At 36.7% G+C, this 23898-nt stretch overlaps 1 pseudogene; it reads right to left on the bottom strand.

Annotated features, from left to right (window-relative positions):
• Positions 1-8230: 8230 nt before the first annotated feature.
• Positions 8231-23898, bottom strand: part of LOC140514750 (heat shock factor protein 2 pseudogene) — a 44793-nt pseudogene continuing 29125 nt past the window's right edge.

The following is a 23898-nucleotide window of genomic DNA, read 5'->3' as shown; positions in this document are numbered from 1 at the left end:
TTTTTTTGAGAGATCTTTAGGACACCCAGTTAAAATATTTAATAGGCAAGAAGTGATGTAGAACTGAAGCTCAGTGGAGAGACTGGGGTTGGAGATGTGTGTGCATGTGCGTGTGCGTGTGCGTGTGCATGTGCGTGTGTGTGTGAGAGAGAGAGAGAGAGAGAGAGAGAGAGAGAGAGAGAGAGAGAGAGAGAGAGAGAGGCATACACATTCACATTCTTATATAAATGTGTTCTCTCTCTTCTTTTTCCTCCTTTCTCTTTCTGTTTCTTCTCTCTTCTATTTCTTCTCTTCTGCTCTCTTCTTTTTTCTTCTTAGTTTCTCCTCTTTTTCTTCTCTCTTGTTCTTGTTCTCTCTCTTGTTCTTGTTCTCTCTCTCTCTCTCTCTCTCTCTTTCTCATATCTGAATTGAGATGAAAATTGAACCCATGGGAGCATATGATGTTACCAAGTTATAGATTATAGAGCAACTTTTCTAGGTCCCTATACTTATTAAGCTTCTTTATACCTTAATTTTTTCTTTTGTAAGTTTATTTTTATGCTTCAGAGTCCCATTCATTTTCCTCCTTAAATTTTCTTTTGTTAATAAGTTTATTTTTTGGTTCATTGTCTGATCCATTTTTATGTTGCCCCCCATGGTTCTTTTCTCCACTAATTCATAGAAAGAACTGTGTGGTGAAAATTTCCTCTGCTAATCAATTAAAGACAGAGTAGCAAATTGAATATTGTTATTTCTCCCTAACCCTTGCAACTCTCTTGAGAGAAAAAAAAGAGTTGCCTATAATCCATATTGCTTATCTTTGTAGGGTATTATGATTTCTGAATTGAAGAACTCACCCTAAGAAATCTCTTCTGTAGATCTGATTCTATAATATCCTTTTTTGGGGAGGTTTTATTTTGTTCTTGTTGTATGTTACCATTTTTGGTCACTATTCTGCTCAGTGGTTCCCTATCCCTAGGACAGATCTAAAGGAGATTATGTTACTTGCCTCATGGACCTCTAGAAGTAGATGGCAGAATGGAGATCAGATCTTACTTCTCATGACTCCAAGCTCAGTGGGAATATTTCTTGCTCTTTTCATTTCACAACCTCTGGCCATCATCAGATTATATGGTCTTAAAGGCAAAATATTTCAGTGAAGATGACATTGATAGGAAATGGTTTACTCTTTTTTACTACTGATTTTTATTTTACCACTGTTTTTTATTAGCACTTTGCAAGTTTATCCACAAGATACACGATTACAATTGGATCAAGAATAAGCATTAAATCATTTAAAAGGTATGGGTACTTAAAAGAAATTTTATATGCATAAATCGAAGCTGCCCATATCCAACGTAGAGCAAGTTACCTGACCCTAATAAGTATTGAACTTGAACTCTTAAACGTGAGAAAGGAGATGTTCTGATTTATGACCAAACCAAAATCAACATGCATATATTAGGTCTCCATTTGCATGTGACACTGTTTAAGTAAGTCACTGTACCAACGCATAATCCCTGCCCACTTGGAATTTCTAAACGTAAGTCAAAATGGTGGTGTTTGCAAGATCTGGCTAAGAACATTTCAATTTCTCTATGGATTTTGGGCAAGAGAATCATTGATAAGATATACGCTGCTTTTGGTTGGAGCCAGATAGGTGGCATAGCAATAGTGCATATGATTAGCTATCAGGAAGACCTCAGTTCAAATCCTGTCTCAGACACTTACTAACTTTGTGACTCTGGCAAGTTGTTTCACTTTTCCTATCCCTCAGCTTCCTTCTCTGCAAAATGGGGATAATAGCAGTAGCTATCTCCCAGGGTTATTGTGAGGATCATATGAGATTTTATATATATATATATGTATATATTCATATATATGTGTGTGTATGTATATATATATATATATAATATTTTGCAAACTTAAAGCTAATACTTCTTAAATAAAGGAATGAAGTATCATTATCAAGGATTGGCCAAAGAGGTATGAATCTATACCCCTTTGTTCAGAATCCATCTTTGAAAGATGGTGTCATAGCTAAAATCCAGACTTTCCAGGTAAAAAAATGTATGTTAAGCATTCAGAAACAAATTAAGAATAAAGGATCCAAAATCAGAATCACAGAAAATTTGTATACTTTCCTTTCTGTCCTCTAACACCACCACCCTCATTGCCTTGTGTCTGGACCATTGCAATATCTTCCTCTTGGTTGGTCTGCCTACCACAAGTCTATTCACTTAGCTGTCAAAATGATCTTCCTAAAGTCCAGATTTAATCATATAATTTACCCTACTGGGTAAACTCCCATGGCTCCCTATTACCTCCAGAATCAGATATAAAATCCTCTGTTTGTCTTTTACAAAGCCTTTCATAACCTAACCTCTTCCTTCCTTTCTAGTTTTCTTAAACTTTACTCCCCTACATACATTCTGTCATCCAGTGACATCAGTCTCCATGCTATTTTTCTCCAGACACTCTTAGTTCTTCCTTATGCCCGAAACTCTTTTCCTTTGCATCTTCATGTTCTAGTTTGTCTTCTAAGTTTCTTTTAAGTGTCAGCCAAATTCCCCTAGTTTAGAAGATGACTTTATTCTGCACCCTAAGTACAAGACTTTTCAGGGAAGCTAGGTGGTACAGTGGGTAGAATGCTGGGCTTAGAAAGAAATATTTATTTTCATGAGTTCAAATTTGGCCTCAAGCAATTAATAGCCATGTGATCAAAGCAAGTCACTTAACTCTGTTCACCTCAGCTTCCTCATCTGTAAAATGAGCTGGAAAAGGAAAATAGCAATATTTCTGCCAAGAAAACCCAAGTGGTGTCACAAAGAGTTAGATATGAATGAAAATGATTCAACAACAACGTAAGACTTTTCATTTATTCTCAGTTATTTTCATCTTTTATATTTGTCCCATTGATCTAGCCTGCCAGATCCTTTAGGATCATGTTTGTCATCCACTGTTAGCCATTTTTCCAGTTTTATTTCATCTACAAATTTGATGATCATACTATCTATACCATTATTTAAGCCACTGATAAAAATGTGCAATAGCATAGGGCCCAAGCTCAGATGTCTGGGGTATTCTACTTGAGACCTTCTGCCTCATAAACATTCAACCATTAGCAACCACTCTTTCTGATCAACCACTCAGTTAGCTCCAACTTCATTTTATTGGAATCCTCTAATCTCAATCTCTCCATCTCCTCAAGAATTGTATGAGATCTTCTCAAAAACTTTGCTACAGTCTAAGTAAACTATAACACAGCATTCTCCTCATCCATTAGTTTAGCAATCTTGTCCAAAAAGGGAAATGAAATTAGTCTGGCACAACCTGTTCTTGATGAAGCCATGCTGACTCTTCACAATCAATTTAGTGGATTGCCAACCATCTCTTTAATGATCCATTTAAAAATTGTCCCAGCAATAGAAATCAAATTTATTGGCCTCCAATTTTCAGACTCCATTTCCCACCCCATCCCACCTTTTATTTGGAGGATTGGGGCAGCCCTTCCTCTTCTTCAGTCCTGTGCTACTTCTGTTTTCCATGATCTTTCTAATGTCATGGATAATGGGTCAGGAATTCATCAGCCAGTTCTTTCAGGATCTGAGTATCTAGTTCATCTGGGCCAGATCATCAAGGGCAGCTGGAAATCCTTACTTCAACCGTTTTTTAGGCATTTTTGTTCCATCATTCCAAATTAAAAATCTCTAAAAATCATTTCTGCTTCTTCGCAAAAAAAAAAACAAAACAAAACAAAAAAACAAAAAATAGAAATAAAATAAAGACTGAGCAGGTCTGCCTTCTCTCTATTGCCAGTTACTATTGTCCCATTCACCCTAAGCAAAGATCATGTTGCTTTTATCCTCTTTCTCCATCAAATATAGTTAGAAACTTTCCTTTTCTTGTCCTTAGTTTCTTCACCAGTCTCTGATCATTCCATGCTTTAACACTATTATTATTTTTACAGGACACTCATATATTCATCTTCCATGACTTGGCCCTTCTTCCATATTTTATACATTTCTTTTAAAAATCTAAATTGGTTGGTGAGTTTCCTGTGCAACCATATCAGCCTCTAGACACCTCTCATTTTTCTCTTCTCGTAATTATTTCTCTTTATGTCTTCAGAATTTCATTCATGAAAACCTCCCATCCTTCTTGGACTAAATTCCCCTGAAACATTTTACTCCATGGAATCCTATCTGTCTTTCTATGAACTCTTTTAAATTAGCTTTCCCCAGATCTAGAGTGCGTGTCAGACTATGGCAAGATTATTTTCCTCCTCTATTATCAATTCTAGATCAACGCCAGGTTCTCAAAAATTCTATTTCAGAAACCAACTCTTCTCTGTGAGAATAAGATTCAAAATACAATTTCTCCTTACTGATTCTTTCACCTTTTAAAGGATGAAATGAAGGCAAATCAAGAATTTGTTAGAGGCTCTGCTTTTGACTGACAGAAAGCACCAGGAATCATTTGGATAATTGAAGTCTCTCTCTACTCTATCACGTCTCTGTGCTGGGCTTGTGATAACTTTTTAAATAATTTTTGTGATAAGTGGTAACAGAATTCTGCCAATAAGTGCTGTGCTCTTTCTATTACACTGCGTTTTTCTCTGAATGAATGACTTACAAAACATACTCAATGTGTGAGTAGACTAGTCTGTCTATGGTATATGATGATAGTAGTAATAGTAGCTAGAACTTATATATTGTTTTAAGATTTGCAAAATCCTCTATAAATATAATCTCATTTTATCCTCACAACCACCACAGGAGGTGATATTATTAGAATCCCTACTTTACAAAGTAGGAAACTGAAGCAGATAGTGATTAAATGATTTGCCTGGCATCATACAGCCAATTAGTGCCTGAGGCAGGATTTGAACTCAGATCCCTGACTATACATACAAACACACACAGAGAAGCACATTTATATATGTGTGTATGATAAAATATATATGTGTATATACATGATGTACATATACAGGCAAATGCACATGCATTTACACATGTATTTACATGCATATATATTATATGTGATTATATACATGTGATTAATATACAATTATACAATAATACATGTGATTATATACAATATTGCACGTATATGCATGTTCTCATTATTGTCTATACTGTATATATATACATGTATGTGTGTATATTATACTTACGTATGTATAATATACACACACACACACTCATTTTAATTATGTCCAGCACTTTGTGATCCCATTTGCGGTTTTCTTGGCAAAGATACTGGAATGGTTTGCCATTTCCTTCTCTAGCCCATTTTACAGAAGAGGAAACTGAGGCAAACAGGGTTAAATGGCTTGTCCAGGGTCACACAACTAGTAAGTGTTCTAAGGTCAGATTTGAATTAAAGTCTTTCTGGCCAGACATGGTACTCTATCCACTGTTATGATGACACCTGGCATATACATGTATATGTATACACACATATACAAATATGTATACATATATGTGTATATATACACATACACATGGACATATATACATGTTGTAACACCTGGTGTGCATATACAATATAGCATAATATGATATAATAAAATACAGTATTAACAGAATAGAATAAATTGAATGCATGTTAATACTTGGGGATGGCGGAGAAAAGTTGAGATCAAGTTATAGAGCACTTGAAATTCAAACTAAGGATTTTGTATTTCATTCCGTAAGCAACAAGGAGTCAAGAGGTTTCTCAGCAGGGGAATGCCATAATGAAAGCCATGTTTTAGGAAGATTAATCCAGTGATGATGGGTAGGATGGATTGGAGGGGATTAAAGAGTGAGTGCTTGGTGAAAAAATGGAAGCGGAAGGTGTAGACGACTCATTTCAAAAGAGTGGAAATGAAAGAAACTAGAGGCGCTAGAGTGGTAACAAGAGGGGGTCAAGGTCAGGCCAAGCTCCCCATTTTTTTAACCTAAGGGAGCCCCATGCACTTTTATAGGCATAAGAGAAAGAGTTTCCTCAAGCAGAACTCCAAGGTCATTATTTATAATGAAATACTGACGGTCACTTCTAAAATCAAACCCTATCCTTATTGTAGTAAACAAAGGGTAATATAATTCTATATCTATATATCTATATATATATCTATATCTATATATAGTTAAGAGTAGTCAAAATGACAATTGATACCATCCAGGTACAGAGATTCTTGACTGATAACACAATGGTAAAAAAAGAGAGAGAGGAAACAAGAGTTAATAAGTAAAGTCTTTGTAAACCCAGAATAAAGTCTATTTTATGTGCTCACACAATTATAACCAAAAGGGCACCATACCTGGAGTCCAGTGGCTTAACACTTGCTAATTGTGTGATCATGAGAAAGATTTTTAACCTCTCTTAGCTTCAGTTTTCACACCTAATAATATTTGTGCCACCTCAATTGTGCTCATTGGATTGTTATGAAGCAGGACCTCAGTAAACTTAAGAGTTGTATTGAGTAGGACAATTAATGTGGTTTTGTAAACCTTAAAGAACAAAATACACAGCCCCCAGCACTATTAGTGAAAACCATTAGAGCAATCAGTCACCTTGGGCAAGTGAAAAGATTCATGTAGCATACACCATTTGTTTTTCCTGAAGGAAATTATTCATTTGAAAAATGCTGAATTTGTAGAGGATGCTAAGTGAAGGAAACTTGAGGGGAGGGTATTGGTGGGAAAAAGATATAGTGAGGAATAAGGATAATTTTTAAAAAATTCCTTAAAACCATTTGCCAAACAGTGTGTATTCTAATATCTATGGAGTTTATTTCTGCTTTGAAAACTTACATCTAGAGATTATTTTAACTGGATCACAGGACCAGAGATTTAGAGTTAGAGGGGCTGAGAAGTAACATAGTTTTTGCACATTCATTTCGCAGATGAGAAAACTGAGTTACAGACATAGATGTTAAGTGACCTAGCTGAGGTTACACAGGCAGAGCCAGAATTTGAATCCAGATCTTCTGATTCCAAATTCATTGTTCTTTCTTGGACCACTCTGCCTTAAGCACGTTACGTCACCTATCTAAGCCTTTTTTTTGCCCTCTGTAAAGTGAGGAGGTTGAATCAGGTGAACTCTCAGGCCCCTTCTAGCTCAAATGTCCGGTGATTCTATTTTGTGTCAGTTACAATTTCTCCTTCTTCACTTTCTTCTCCTCCTCTTTCCTCCCTCCCCTTCTCCTGTCAATGATGTTCCAAAGCTAATTCATCTCTGGATAGTTTGAAGTGATACTTTCACTTCTAGTCACTCAGTCGGTCAACAGGCATTTGGCGACTGTTGTGTGCTTAAAATGACACTAAGACGTTTGGGAAAACTTCTTTATTAATCTCTAAACATGTTAAATCCCCTGCAGTGGAATACAAACTTTTAGAGGTCAAGGACTTGGTCACTTTTGTATTTGGATTCATAGTGCTCAGCATAGTGCCTGTTACAAAGGAAGCATTTATGTTTATCAATTGGTCAGTTTGTTGTTGGCAGTGTGACATGTGACCAGGATCCCATGATCTGACTACACTACTCACTGCCACATACTCAAGAATCTTTAACTGCTCCTTTTGGTTTTTCAGGCTGAAATCATTTTTATTTGATATTCCAGTCCAACTCAGTGGGCAGAAATGATCTCCACTACATAAACTAGATGGGAAGTTTTAGGGGCAGGAGAAAATCATGCCCCTTTCACTATTTCTGTGTGGTTTAGAGGACTGCATCTCAGAACCAAGGGAGACCAATGAAATTCTATTGGATTGAGACTCTTTTATGTTGCCAGTTTTGAAAAGCTAAATGTAAAAATCTTAATAAAATTAACTTCAACAGAGAAAGTATTCAGAATAGCATCTTCAGCACTAGGGTGTGACACACCATGCAATCAGGTTGCAACAAACAAGTGAAATAATTTAAAACAAAAGAACAAATAATGGCTTCATTAGATCAAGGTAATGGGCCTATACATGAAAAGAAAAACCAATGAGTTTCAATGACAATTCAATGACAATTTGAATTCAAATTAAGGATGTGCTAATAGTATTCAAATAGTCCTATGGAACTACACAGCTGAAAGCTTTACAAGAGTGATCAGTGTGTGGTTACAGACTTGCAGAGGGGGTAGGGAAGGTGCTTCAGATTCCACAGCATCCGAATACACAAAACAAAGCCATCTACAATCTAAAAGAGATGATATTTTAAATAAATAGTTCATCAATTTGATGAATATATACATATAATCCATCTTTTTGGGGATTCAGTTATTTAAGAGTAATATATTACTGTCCAGTGGTGCAGGAACAAGTGCTTAGAAATAGAACAGTGTGGCTTCACTAGCTTTGATTTCAGTCAATGATTAGAATCTAAGAAGTTTATTTTGAGTTGGTTCTGGGTCCATGCTATGATTCAGAAACTCATAAACCTCTAGGGATTTGTCTGGAGAAGACACAAATTCTAAAGTTGTGCCCCTATTTTCAGTAGAGGAAGATGAGCTCCCATCAAGAAATGCAAGGAGAGGAAAAGCTATGTACTGGATGAGCTCCTTCTCTGATTTAGGCTTAGAACGTTTTTCCATCTTCTGAAGTTGGCTAAACTTCATTATTCTTACTATTAGTTTCTCATCCTTTATTTACTACTTTTGTATTATTGATAAAATCCGTGGGATTCATCTGCACAGAGCTAGTGAAAAGATCCACCAATAGATGTGGGTCTATGCTAAATTGTCTTCCTGAAAGCATGACTTGAAAGTCTTCTAAACCGCTATCAATACCATCAAGCTAATCTGACAGCTCAACCTTTCCTGAAAGATTGATGCTTTTATTCAGAATGGAAGTCTGCATGGAGATGGGATCTTCTGAAGTCAGAGTAGATGAGTTGTTTACCTGGACAGATATGAGTGAGCTGCCACTCTCCCTGACAGAACTTCTAGGATCACTGGCTGGAACAGTGGCTGGTTCACTGCTTTTGTCCCTACCCTGATTAATAACAACATAATCATCCTCATTGTCATCTTCTACAATGACAATATCAGGGTATTTACTGGCTACCGTTTGAAGTGTTAGATGTAGCCTCTTCATTGGTTTCAGGAATAACTGGCGCACAGCCTTTAGGAGAAAATACAACATTTGCAGCTTCTTCTTAATAGATCTCCTATTTACCTTTCCATTTGTATTTCGCATTATTCTCATATTTCACATTATTTCATATTATTCCTCTCTATGTACATTAGCTGTCAGTTGGTATACTGGTTCTCGATACTTAACATAACATCTCCAACCTCTTTGTTTCTGCACATATGGTCTCTCACGTATGGCATGCAATCCCTCATCATTTCCACCTTTCTGGATCCCTAACTTCCTTTAAACAACAGATCAGTTGCCTCCTCCTATTCAAGACCTTTCCTGTGCTGCCCTGCTAACAGTATAGGTGTCATCCTATAATTGTTCTGCATACTCTTACATACAATTTTTTATGTACTTATTGGTGTATATTTTATATCTTTAGAGTAGTGTAGCCTTCTTGGAGGGAAAATTTTTTTGTTTCGTTTTATCTTGGTATTCTTAGCTCCTTGCACATAGTAAGTACTTAATGTCTATTGGATTTCATCTCATTAAACATTATCTCACTTTTCTAACTTGGCAGAGGAGTTTCTGCCCATGGATCATTGGTTTTATCACCTGAAGAGCAAATGGATCAAGCTAGTCAAGAACAAATCCATTTCAGTAAGTAGGGCTATAACTGATAGTCTGAAACAAATTGATAATGGTATATAAATATATAGTGAATATATTGATTTGATACTATTTTGCTAATGCATAAATATATCATAACACCAACCATGGATTCTGATCCACTCACTATCTAGGTGTCTTGTTTCTTTACGGTCTTTCTTTTCATGATATCCTTGAAAGTGAGTCCTTAGGTCTTTGATTTCCTTTAGTTATGACTTCCATTTGCAAATTTTAAGCTGAGACAGCAAAATGAACCTTTAACTTGCTGCAAAACCAGACCTTGTTTTCCTGTTGCAGAAGTATTTACCTTCACTCAACATTTGAGTTACTTCTAAAAGCTAATGGGAGCTTCATTCTTCTCTGAGTCGCACTTCTTTACTTTTAAGACAGCTATCCAATTTTCTATGGTAACACATTTCCCTTAAAGACACATCATTTTATAGTTCTTTTCCATTTCCTTTGATGGATGTACAGAAAATGTAGCAGACTGTCAAGGACCCCAAAAGATATGTTCTCTGTCTGTTCACAGCTAGGGCGGAATTGGTTGAAATGTGAGCTCCTTCATTTGGCCTTAATGTAACCCTGGCCTGGGAGGACGACCTGTCTCTGGGGGCAGGAGATAATTTAATTTCCATGCATGTCAAGTCCTACATTTCTTCTGTGTGGAGGCTGCTGATAAGTGTCAAATTCTGCAGAATCAGGTGTTTTATTTTGGAGATGTAGAACTTTCCCAAGGGTCGGAATGGAGACCACCAAGCTGACTTCACTTTATAATCTCAGGGGGAGTCCGAAACCATAGATTGTGAAATCAGAAAAAAATATTTCTTTACTTTTTAATAACTATTTGTCTTTCCTTTCATTTTTAACTTGTAGGTCCATGGTAGCATCAACAAAAAGAGTTTGGGAGGCCATAGTTAACAGATCTCAGTTTATTATTGTACACTTCTCCAGCCAGAAGCAAGGGCCAACTCTTCTAGTGTAAATGACAGTGAATTTTAGACAATTTTAAATGGATCACCAGTGTCTTTTCTCCTGGAAAAAGCTGAAATAGCAATGCTTATAAAGAGTAAACTTGGATAATAGTGCTGTCTACCAGATGAGGTGAATTCTACTGGCTTACTTGAGCTCATGTATTCCTCTCTATTTCTCCCATTAGTTGAAAATTTCCATTAGCTTGTAATGCTATGGAAATCTTCAGTAGGACCACTCAAGTGGCCTGACATGATTTAACATTTTAAGTGATCTTAACATCTAAGTTATTTCAGTTCAGGATGAGGTGATCTCATTCCCTTTTAGTGCTATGGGTGTCTCTGCAGACTTTCAAGGTCTTTGTCCTACTGCTTCAAGTCATCTGGTCTTATATGTGAATTAAGGTAGCAGGGAAGGAAGTGGGTTATTAGAATGTCCATCAGATGCCTCATGGACTTGAAGGATACTGGGTAAAACTCCAGCTGAGAGGCATTGCAGAGTTCCTTTTACCTTGGCCAAAGAAAAGAGTCTTTTCACAGCATTAGAACCCAGCTTACACATTGTACTATGATGTTATGTATGTATGTCTATTATACATATATAATAATGCATATAACACACATGTATGTATATAACATAAATATAATCTTTTATGATATATATTATTTACTCCTATATAATATTAGGAATTATATGTAGGAATATATAATAATATAATATTAGGAACTATACATAGAAATTATTCCAGTGTAATAGGAATTTAAATGCCTTTATGAAGGTTTATTGTTAATTTGATATTAGGTTTAGGGCTATACAAGGATGACACAATGCCTTTATTCTCTCCATGTTTTATTTTAAATAGTAGTGGAAGAGGAAGTCATTGGTATAAGGAACTTCCAAGGATGAGGAAATTCCCTTTACCAATGCAGCTTAGAGTCATAGAGTTAGTTGCCTAGAACACTTAGAAGTTAAGTGACTTGCCCAGGGTCACACAGCCAAAGGCAAGACTTGAATCCAAGTCTTGTGTGATTGCAAACATGTCTCTTTTACGCCAGGAATTCTCAACCTTGTCATTGTCCCCTTTGGAAGACTGGTGTGCCCCTCTTAATGATTATGACACTACTACTACAACAAGAATACTACTGTTTTATATGGATAAAATACAATATCTCTGATTATGTAGGAAACCAATTAAATGTCATTATCAACATAATGGAAAAAAAAAGTTCATAGATCCCAAGTTAAGAATCATTGTATTACACTATTTTGCCTCTTGGGAAGCATAGCGGGGAAGAAAATGGAAATAAAGGAGAGCAAGGAGGGTCAATATGAATTTGGGGATGGTATGGGAATTTTTTTTTATCCAAGCAAAGGTACTTTGTTGCATAAAGCAAAAAATGGAACGACTGAAAACATTCTCTCAGAGTTGATTTTGTGGTTGTAGCTTTTCTCTGTGATAACTCTCTGAAATTATGGCAAATATTTTCTGGTCAGAACCCTCATCAGTTCTCTCCCACTTTGGTGACTCTTAGCTTAAGGATGAAGAGGAGACTGCCATCTGGTTAGTAACTTTACCCTCTCAGTTATTCACGAGATACAAACTGCTAAGACTAAAACCCAATTTTGAATGGAAGCTTGAGCTCCTCTGACTGAGCATGCAGAAATTGGGTGCGGTTTGCTGAATATGATGTGTAGAGCCCCTCTATCATCTGAGACTGGGCCAATAGCCATCTGGGAAGGAGCCTGGAAAAGAGGAAGTTGAAAGCCTTTACCAAGGACTCAAAGCAAACAAACACATTCACTCTCTTCAAAGAACAAGGAGGGGCTGTTGACCGACTTAGCAAATATTCTTTAAATTCATCTCAAAGCCACAAGAGTCAGAATATGTTACGTGGTATTCTGACTCCAAACTGTTAAAAATAACTCTTGAATCAATACACAGGAGGGATTGTCTACACAAATCCTGGATTTGAGTTCTGACAGATTAGGGTTGTTTCTATTGATTAGCTTTCTCCAGAAGTGTGCAATTTAGTATATTTAGAGGAAATTCCAAGTGACAATTGAATAGAGTTTCGGAAGAAAGTGTGTAAATCCTGACATTCAGTTGACTCCCAATGCTGTGCCTTTTGTGTCCAACCCAAGAAATAAGCTTCTGAATGTTGTTTCTAAGGTATTGTAGATGGTTTATGACTAACACTGGGGCTTGTATAGCAGTATCAGGACTATTCATTCACCTTCATGCTACTGATTCTCCAGGGTGAATTTTAGGAAAAGCTCTTTTTCTTCAGGATCAGACTGTGAGCTCTGTTTTTTGTCATGAATATATGGTTAAGCAGGTGGCTGGGTGCTTTCATAAGGTGCATGACTAAAATGTCACATGGTTTCCAGGAACTAATAGACTTCTGCTGGTTGGGACTTGCACTTATTCCCATATGTACTGCTATTTCACCATTATTGACTATTATGTAATAAAGTGTGGGTAAAGGTCAAACAAGCATTACTTAAATAACTCAAGTCAGTTAAACTTTTCACGAGTAATTACTGTAGAACATGTTTTTCCTGATTCCCATTTGAACAATCCCATAAGTTGACTTTAATAGCTTCTATTCCTTAGTCATGAATACTTAGTCTAATTAATACTTAATCTATATGAAATGTAGATCAGAGTATTAAGAGTTGGTGGAGATACCTAGTGATGACTGGTTTTAAGTATTTATTTCTGTTTTTTTTTTTTCCATCATGCCCTCCCATATTTTGTAGTCTATAAGATTTGTTTTACTTTGTTCTTGCTACATCCTCTACGTACATAGCCCTTTGTAAAAGCTAATCAATTTTATTTGGCTAAGGGATATTGGAGCACTAGTTGCTGGAACATGTCAATGGAGAGGACATACCTGAGGGGGGGAGGGGGTTTGAGCCGATTAGAGTAGAGAAGAAATACTCCTCCACGCTATTTTTATTTAGATAATTACTGAATTGGGAGGTAGCATGATTCTTTAACTTGGAATCTGTGAACTTATTAAAACATTTTTTTGATAACTGTATTTGAATACAATTCGTTTCCTTTGTAATGCTCTGTGTTTTATGCATTTAAAAAAACATTATTTGAAAATGGGGTCCATAGGCTTGGAGGTAGGAAAATGTGGGTTCAAGTCCTACCTTTGACATATATTGACTCTGAAGCCCTGTAGAGTCACTTAACCTTTCAGTGCCCAGCAGAATTCCCTAAGACTATAAGGTATTAACAGACAGACAGACAGAGACAGTGAGAAACAGAGAGGGACAGAGAGATAGACAAGCAGACAAACACACATACACACACACATACACACACAATCACGGAATGAGTGAGTGAGTGAATGATGGAGATCCCCTCCATCATTTATCCCCAAGGAAGTACTGTGGTACAAAGATGTCAAACTTGGCCCCAGGCAAAACTCCCAAAGGCCAACTGAAGACAGATTAAAATATAATAGAGAAAAATTAGCAAAATAAATAACAATATAATACAATATAAATAATCATAGATTATGGTTTTCTAAATCAATATGCAGTCTGGAAAGGATTTGAGTTTGACATTTCTGCTGTTGTCCATTGAAAATACAGTTGCTATTGGTAGGCAGTGCTGTACTGTGGAAAGAGACTTTAGATTTGGAGGATCTGCGTACAAATCCTACTTCAGCCACTTACTACCTCAGCAAAATTGGGCAAATTACTTTAATCTCTATGGGTCTTAGTTTTGGTCTTAGTTTTTTCACTTGTAAAATGAGAGGTTCTAACAGGATAGCTTCTGGGTTTTTTTCGACAGTTTCAACGTCTCTTGAAGAGCTCCTATTACATTGTTTGTAAATGTGCTTGGGTCTCTACCATCCTTAAAATAAAACAAAACAACTCATCACTTGGTCCATCTCCTTAAGCAATATCCATCCTGTGTCTCTATAGTTATTATTATCTTTATTTCACTGCCAAACTTCTAGAAAGGGTCATCTATATTTGCTGCCTTCACTTTTCCAAGACCCATTTATTTCTCCATCTCAAATAGTAATCTCCTTTCTAATCCAATCACTGTACTGAGATTGCTTTAAAAAATGACCAGTTACCGAGAATCTCCTCTTCACTGGCTAGTGGACTTGAACCAGATCCAGAATGTCTATGTACAGTCCACAGTCTCTCTTGACTCATAACTTTCTCTACATGGAAAGAGAATCTCTCAGTGCTCAAGCATTTAAGGAACTTTCTCAGCTTACCTCTATCAAAAAGCCTTTCTTCTGAGTTGTTAGTGCCCTTTCTCTCACCTCAAATTATTTTCTGTTTATTTGTCTTTGTTTATAACTTCCCAGTAGAATGTAAACTCCCTGAGAATGGGAATAATTTTACCTTCTATCTTTGTACCTGTAGGCAGGGGCTCTTAAAATGTAATTTATAAACTCCTTTAAAAAATGTTTCATAACTCTGTTTTGACAATCAGTTTTCTTTGTAATCTTATGTATTTTATCGACTTGAAAGCATTATTCTGAGAAGAGATCTGCAGGTTTTACCAGTTTACCAAAGCATTCCTTGGAACAAAATAAGGTTAAGAACTCCTGCTCCAGTGCCTTGTACATAGTAGGTGCTTAAAAAATATTCATTGAATTGTAATGAATTTAATTATGTGACAAAATTTCCAATTTTAAGAGACTTTTAGTTTTCACATTTATACATTTGTATCATTTAAAAATTGTTAATGATTTCTTTGTTTTACATGATTGCATATATATAAACTATATCAAATTGCTTACTGTCTCAGGGAGAAAAGTGAAGGGAAGGAGAGAGAGGGATAAAATTTGGAACTCAAAACTTTTTAAAAAATATTTAAAAATTGTTTTAACATACTATCGGGGAAAAATAAAATATTGTATTAAAAATTTTTAAATGTTAATGATTTCTTTAAAACTTCTTAAAAGAATCAGTAATAGTAGCATTCAGGAGAGCTTATACAGAAGATCAGATATTGAAAATGTTTAAAGCAACTTAGGGCAAAATTGCCCAATGAGTCAAGTGACAAAGCATAATGAATTAGTTATACCAATTAACCACTTCTACAATTTTTATAACAACTATATGTTTTAATATTCTTCCAAGTTATTATAATTTCATACTTTGTAAATTCCTCGAGGGGAGGGACTCTATTGTATCTGTCGTTGTATTCCCATCTCCTGTCAGTGCTTGGTGCACAGTAGGCACTTGACAAGTTTCTGGTGGATTGAATCACATTGAATAGGAAAATCTCGGTCGCTGTATATGAAAAAATTCTTACATATTGAGATGTTGCCTAGTACATGGATAAATAAGGTTTTGAATCCTTGCATGGATTTAGGAATGGAACTCAGATTCATTGCATTACATGACATAAGTACATATAGTATTTTGAGATATTTTATGTATGTAGTGCAAATATTTGGATGAAATTTTTGATGCTGTTTAGTTTCATACATAACCCATCAGTCTCATCAGTGGGAGCAGGGTGTAACTATCCAGAGATGCTTTGTTCTTATGCTTGTTAAGGTGCAGAGCATCTTTTTTTCTCTCTCTTCCTTCCCCTTTTTTCTTTCTCACACCATTCCCCCTCTTTCCCCCAGAGCAGAAATGGACAGCTGACTTACTCTACATAACATCTGGTTTCTCATGCTACCATTCTTTTGGTGTGGAGCCTGACATTCCTTTGCCACAGGTAACAGCCCCTTCCACATCTTTACCATGTGAGCCCTCTTGCAAAAAGCTGCACTTGACCCACAGTTTCCTATGTGAAAAGTACTTCCCATAAAATCTTGTGAACCATTTGTTCATTCAAAGGTGGACATGTTTTACAGCCACCATCTAGAGACCCAGAAGTGAGGGTTAATGCAATAGAGAGATTTTATTGGCCTTTTAATAGACTTTGGAGATGAAGTAATCTCAGTTTCATATCATTTGAAGGCACCACAATAGATAGCTCAGTGTCTCCATGATAATTTGATGGGGCTTAAATTCCAATAGCCATCCAAAAAAGACATCTCTATTAATTCTGGAAAGCATGTAACATTATTTAAACCAAGAGCATAATGTACACATATGCACACAATAAATACATATGCACACACATGTATGTAAATATGTATGTACATGTACATACATTTGCACACATGCACATATGTCCTCAGAGAGGACAGAAGGGAAGAAGGGAGAGATAGACAAAATTTGCAACTCAAAACTTGTTTTAAAAAAATGTTTAAAAATTGTTTTAACATGTAATTGGGGAAAAATAAAATATTGTATTAAAAAATTGAAAACAATGATTTCTTTGAAACTCCATAAGAGAGTCAGTAATAGTAGCATTCAGGAAAACCTATTCAGAAGAGAAGATATTGAAAATGTGTAAAGATACTTAGGGCAAAGTTATACCTGTCTGTGTCTATGTCTATTGCCATACTTATTCTTGTAAATGTAGGATGTCACGAAAAGTCTTAGTGTAACTTAAGGCTCTGCCTCACAGATTTACTAGCTGTATGCACCTGGGCAAGACACTTAACCAGTTTGCTTCAGTTTCTTAGTCTGTAAAATGGTTTTAACTATAGCATCTAACTCTGAAGACTTCTGTGAGGATCAAATGAGATAATATTTGTAGAACGTTTTGTTTACAGTTCTATGTAAATACTTGCTATTATATATGTATCAATATATACATATATGCATATATATGTAGAGAGAGACATGTATGTGTACATATATTCAATCAGTCAGTCAATAAACATTTACAGAACACCTACTATTTGCCTGGTACTGTGCTAAATTCCAGGGACACAAAAAATGTAATAGATAGTCTGTGATCAAAAGGAGCTCAATGTCTAATTGGGGAGATAAGATGCAAACAACTATGCACAAACAACGCATATAATTTGGAGATAACCAACAGAAGGAAGGAACTGCAACGAAAGGAGAGCAGGAAAGGCTTTTTGTAGAAGGTTGGACTTTAGCTGGGACTTGAAGGAATCCAGGGAAATCACAAAGCAGGGATGAGAAGACAGAACACTCAGGTATAGGGAATGAAGGTGAGGTGGGAGGGGTAGTTAGAAAAATGTCTAGAGATGAAAGGTGTAGGTCCTACTTGAGGAGCAGAAAAGTAGGCTAGTGTCATTGGATCACAGGGTAGAAGTGGAATGTATAAGAAGACTAGAAAGGTGAGGGGGGTAAATTATCAAAGGCTTTGAATGCTTAACAGAGGCTTTACCTTGGATCCTAGAAGTATCACATATGATACAGCTAAAAAATGGTGTTATCTTTCTGTAACCTTTATATCAGAATTATTCACCAATTCCTTCATTGCATCATTTTTAATTGTTCAAGTGGGTGACCTTTAGATTTTTCTTTATTCATATCTGAAATATCCACATAATATATGGATATCAGCATACTTTTGTCTTTAGGTGTAGACTAAGCACTAGTGGAGAATATCTGTTTTTAATTTCTATTATTCATTAAAGAAAACTATTAAATTTTAGTAAGATGTATCTTATTAAAAACAATTTTACTGAAAGGGTTTGAGATGTTAGAATGTGTTGTCATGGAAGTGGTGGGCATGAGGTCTTTTGCTGGAGGAGAATGAGGTTAGGGTGATGGGAGCAAGGGTAGTGGTAGCATGAAGAAAAATTGACACAGTGTAGACAACCTGCATAATGGTGGTTGGGTCAGTTTTCCTGATAACCCAGGAAGGAATTCAGTAGCTACTTGAATTCCCCTTTGAGCTCCACATTGTAATGCTTAGGAGGAGTTGTGACTTGGTCTGAGTGAATGAGAGAGAGAACCAGCCAGCAGATGTCATAGTTACCATTCATTATTTCTTTCATTCAATTTCTTTTTGGACTGGACCTGGGATTTCATCAGAACATGGTGTGCCTGGTAAGGGAATTTTCTCTTCTAACGAAGGTCATCACCTACTCCACAACTTCTAGTTTTAGGGAGTTACCTAGAGGCAATGAGAAGTTTTATGAGAAACTCAAAGTCACATAGGGAATATCTACTTGAAGTAAGGCTTGAATTTAGATTTTTCTAATATAAGACATCTATTATACCATATTGTCTCTCATTTGAAATTGAATGGCAAGCATTTGCAGAGTGCTTTAAGCTTTGCGAAGATCTTCACAAATGGTTTCTTGTTTGATCCTTATGAAAACCCTGGGAAATAGGTGCCACTGTTATCCTTATTTTACAAATGGGAAAATTGAGGCAGATAGAGATTAAATGACTTATCCAAGATAATCGGTATTAGTTTACTGAATGTTGTAGGTACTCTTGCAATGTTTAGATAAGACATGATCTCTGCCCTCATGGAAGGATAGGCACAAATATAGAGAGCTTTAATAAAATAAGTATAGAATGTCCCAAAAATCTTGGTGCAATTTTAAACTTTAAAAGAAAAAAAAGACTTTTGGTACAGTGTATAAATATATGAAAGGGGTCCCTTAGGGAAAGTTATTTACTGCATTTTCTACAATATTTAGGAGAAGGGAGAAGAAAGCAGAGATAGTTTGGAGTAACAATGCAAGACATAGAGGGAAAACAGCTGGCCACAAAGAAGAGGATAAGAGAAGTAAGGACGTTAACAGTGCCCACAGGGTGGGGATCTTGGACTTGATCCTTTGAATAACGAGCCAGGGATTTATGGAGAAGGATACTCAGCAGGGACATGGAAATAGAGGATGATTTGGCTATTGACTGTGAGTTCAGCTGGATCAGCGTGGGTGCTGAATGTACTCATCCCTTGAACAGGAATTTTTAATAAGCCAAATGAGAGATGATGACTTTCCTGATTAGGAAACAAAGGAAGTGTGATGAATCAGAGAATCACAGATCTAGGACTGAGAGAGAAGACTGTCCTTCCTCAAACTTTCATTTTACAGATGAGGAAGTTGAGGCCTAGGAGATTTAGGTGACTTGCCCAAGGTTATGCAGGTAGTAAATATCAGAGGTGGGATTTGAGTCCAGGTCCTCTCTCATGAGGAATTAAGTTGTAATTGATTCTGCTTCAGCCTAGAGAGCAGGGCTAGGAACATGGGAGGAAGTCACAGAGACGGTCTAGAGTCATAGATTTAGAGCTGGAAGGGACTTCCTCTCCATCCTTCATTTTATACTTGAGGAAAATGAGGCTTAGTTAAGAAGCCCAAGGTCACACAACTAGTGTTCGAGGAGGGCTTTCAAATTCAATATTTTCTCTCTGAAATGATTCTCTCTCTCTCTCTGTCTCTGTCTCTCTCTCCTCCCTCCCTCCCTGCCTCTTTCTTTGTTTGTTTCTTTTCATCATCTATCCATCTATGTATCTATCCACATGTATATACACACATGCACACACATATGTGGATGTATATGCATATATGTATGTGTGTCTTGTTTGCAAATAGTCATTTGCAAATTGTCTCGCTCCTTAGACTTGAGCTCCTTTTGTATTCCCATCATTTAGTAAAGTGCCCGGCTCATAATAGGCACATATGATTGTTGGCTTGATTGATTTACCTTGTCCATTCTGTAATACTGCCTCTCAATGCAGTTAGGTGAAGTAGTGTATAGAGCACCACTGCAGGAGTCAGGAGGACCTGAGTTCAAATCTCACCTCAGATGCTTGGCACTCACTAACTGTGTGACCTTGGGCAAGTCACTTAACCCCAATTGCCTCATCCTGGGTCATCTCCAGTCATCTTGATGAATGTCTGATCACTGGATTCAGATGGCTCTGGAGGAGAAGTGAGGCTGGTGACCTGCACAGCCCTCCCTCACTCAAAACAAAGTCAGGTGCAAGCCATGTCATCACATCTTTGATGGTGTGGTCTTCTTCCACAAAGAAGGATGAACACACACACACACACACACACACACACACACGCTGCCTCTCAATGATTTTAGAATGACAGAATCAAAGATTTAAACCTGGAAGATTTTAAATGTAGTAGAAACTTCCTTATCTAGCAGATGCATGTAATCTTAATGCTTAAGGGACTTTGCTAAGGTCACTGAGATGACAGATGCAAGCTTATAACTCAGCTCCTTTTCTCCATATCTAGGATTCTCTCCACTATAAGACAGTGCCTCTATGTAAGGAATAACTTCCCAATGATTAACAATATCACAAATGGAATGGCTGCTTCAGTAGTAGATTCCCTGTTACTGGAGGACTTTTAGTGGAGAACGGGTGACCACTTATCTGGGCTGTTGTAGGGGGAATTCTTTTTAATACACATGGGACACAACACCTTTTAAAGTCCCCTACACATCTGAGATTCTATGATCTATGTATCCCTCAGTGTGAACTAACTTCAACAGGCACAGATCCCATTGTACCCTTTCCATGTCTTGGTAGATGATTTCATGAGTTTCTATGGGTAAAAATCCACTAATCTGACATTTTCTGGCAACTCTCAGTTATCAACCCCTCTGCACTTCACCAGTTGATTCATCCATCTCAAAGAATCTTTTCCCAAGCCTAGAGTTAAAGTTTTTCTAGCTTTGTAAAACTGTGTTGTAATGACACAGGTTTTGAGAATTCAGTTTCATCTCCATACCATAATGAGGCAGCAGGGGGAGGAATTTATAGGCATTCCCAGCTCTGTCTTTTTCAGGGCAAACCTGGTAAGGAAGATTTAATTTTTTTAATTGAATGCAATTGAATTGATACAGATCAGCTTCTCTAGTTATCTTTTCTATTAATATTTCCAAGGCTTAGGACAGTACTTTACCCATAATAAGAACTTAATAAATGTCCTTCCTTCCTTCCTTCCTTCCTTCCTTCCTTCCTTCCTTCCTTCCTTCCTTCCTTCCTTCCTTCCTTCCTTCCTTCCTTCCTTCCTTCCTTCCTTCTTTCCTTTCTCTCCTCTCACTCAATTTTTAGACCTAGACGGATCTAGCATAGAAGCTCTGGACCTGACTACGTAATAAGCCAACTCTCATGCAGACTGTTTAGGCCATATGAACACTTTGTGACACAGATCCTTCATATCCTTAATTGAATTAAGTGTTACCCATAATTCAATGTTCTGTAATTTACAAATAACATATGTAGAAATCTTCTGCTGATATTATGTGATCGTTAACATTAGAGCATCACAATCTCTGAAGAATCAAACTTACAAGTGGCCCAAGGGGTGGAATTGTCTTATAGTCCTGACTGAAGTATTAAAAAAAAAAAACCCAGCAACAATTTTTAGCATGTATAGTAGTGATTAAGTCGTTTGGGGGAATATAGTAAAAATAAGGGGGGAAGTCCCAGACTTTGGCTTTCAACTAGTCAATCAGCAAGTATTAATTAAGTTCTATGTGTCAGATCCTATTTTAAGACCTGGAAGTACATAGAAAGGTCAAAACTCGTCCCTAGACCTCAAGGAATTTACATTCTAACGGGAGAGAAATAGCTATTCAACTAATAATGAATAAGCAGCAGAGGTATGTGATAAAAGTCCTATAAATCCAATAGCACATGACAGAGGTTAAAGACTGTTTTGGTCATTTTGACTATCATAAATACACATATTAAAAATAAAGGGCAAATGAAGAAAGATGCTATCTGTATCCACACAAAACAAGTGATAAATAGATATATAGAATAATTTCACGCGCGCGCGCGCACACACACACATATACCTATTTGTGTTTAATAGTAGCCTTCTCTAGATCAAAGTGGGGGGAAGTGAGGGAAAAAAGAAAAAACCCTGAAATTTCCAAGATAACTTTATGGTATATTTGAAGGGGATAGCATGTTGTATGTACATGGTGGACTTGTAGTTTCATGTGCAATCATCTTTTTGCTGTACTGATTTATGGAAATGCTTGTTTCATTTCGTGAATTGAAAATAAAAGTAAATATTTTTTAAAAAAATTTTGTGATTCTGTGATTCTAGTTTCATTGGAGTCCCTGTCTCCTTGGAAGCTTTTCTGGGCCAACAGATGCTACTGCTTAAAAGGAGGTGCTGCAGATGCTTTGGATCTCTTCTCTTTCTAGAATGAGATCTTTGGTCCTCCCCCAAGCCTCCTCCCCGGAGCCTCTCCCAGATTTGTCATTCTTTGTCATCCTCAGACTCCCTACTGAATGATTTGTTTTGAGGTTTTAATTTCAATTTTCTCCTGAGTATAAGGCTTTCGATGGATAATCCTTTTTATTTGACATCTCTCTGGTCTCTTAAGATTAGACCATCCCAAGGTAGCATGTTACAGGGTTACTCTGCTATCTTTATGCACCCACAGAGGTGTCAAAATGCAACCATAATTCAAGAATTGAGTTGAAAGACTCTCAGAACTTTCTGTGAGGAGCAGCACTACATCAAAGCTGTTGGAAAGTACACAATGTCATGGTGTAGCTGAAAAAAATAGTGAACTTCATCCTAATTTCCCAGTAAACATCCCACTTTTCTGCTCCAGCTAGCCGTATGAGAAGCATTTCCGGTGTCCGTACTGAACACAGTAGGAGAAGCATCTCTTTCCAACCATAAAGGGCACATCCTGCAGAGATCAAAGTTTTTCCTCAGACATTTCCTTTGTGACTAGTTCTCCAGTGCCAGCTCTCCTTCTGTTTTGCTACCACTGTCTCATTTTTGTTTGGTGGTTGAGTCTGACATTTTTTTTTAATGTGGCAAGAAGAATTCTTCTTGCCCTATTTTTGGGTCTGAACAAATAGTTTAATGGACTCATTTATAATCATTGGCATGAACCCTATTGATGTAGAGTTCATGTTTGGGTATAGATTGAAATATGTGACTACCTTAGAAAACTATCAAAATAATTGCCCAAAATTGGATCTCCGAGGAGCTAACTGGAAAGAAATCTTTGAAATACTTTAATTCTTGTAAATAATCTTTTTGAAATATAAAAATGAGAGAAGTCTGGGACAGAGTTGACTAGGGTCATGTCTTAAAAGATGGGCTGATGGAATCAGGATTCTCATCAATGATGAGAAGTTTGGGAGAGGGCTGGTTTTGTTCAAAATGAGAAGAGTCATCACTTTGAGCTTGAGAAATAAAAGCTACACTCATATTCATGGCCATCTCTAAAAGGACTCATTTGAAACTTTGGAAGTTTTCTCACCATTCAAGAAGCACATGGCTATGATTTGAAGTGCCGACTTCCACCTATGTTTGCATGCTTGCTACAAGTAATAAGTACTCCCTATTTGATTATTAGGGAGGGGTTGGGGATGAGAATATGTTGATATTTTAATATGCCCATGAAT

The sequence above is a fragment of the Notamacropus eugenii genome, chromosome 7 (assembly GCF_028372415.1).
Source record: "Notamacropus eugenii isolate mMacEug1 chromosome 7, mMacEug1.pri_v2, whole genome shotgun sequence".
NCBI lineage: Eukaryota > Metazoa > Chordata > Mammalia > Diprotodontia > Macropodidae > Notamacropus > Notamacropus eugenii.
Note: the sequence above shows the minus strand (reverse complement) of the source record. Positions and strands in the feature narration are given on the sequence as shown.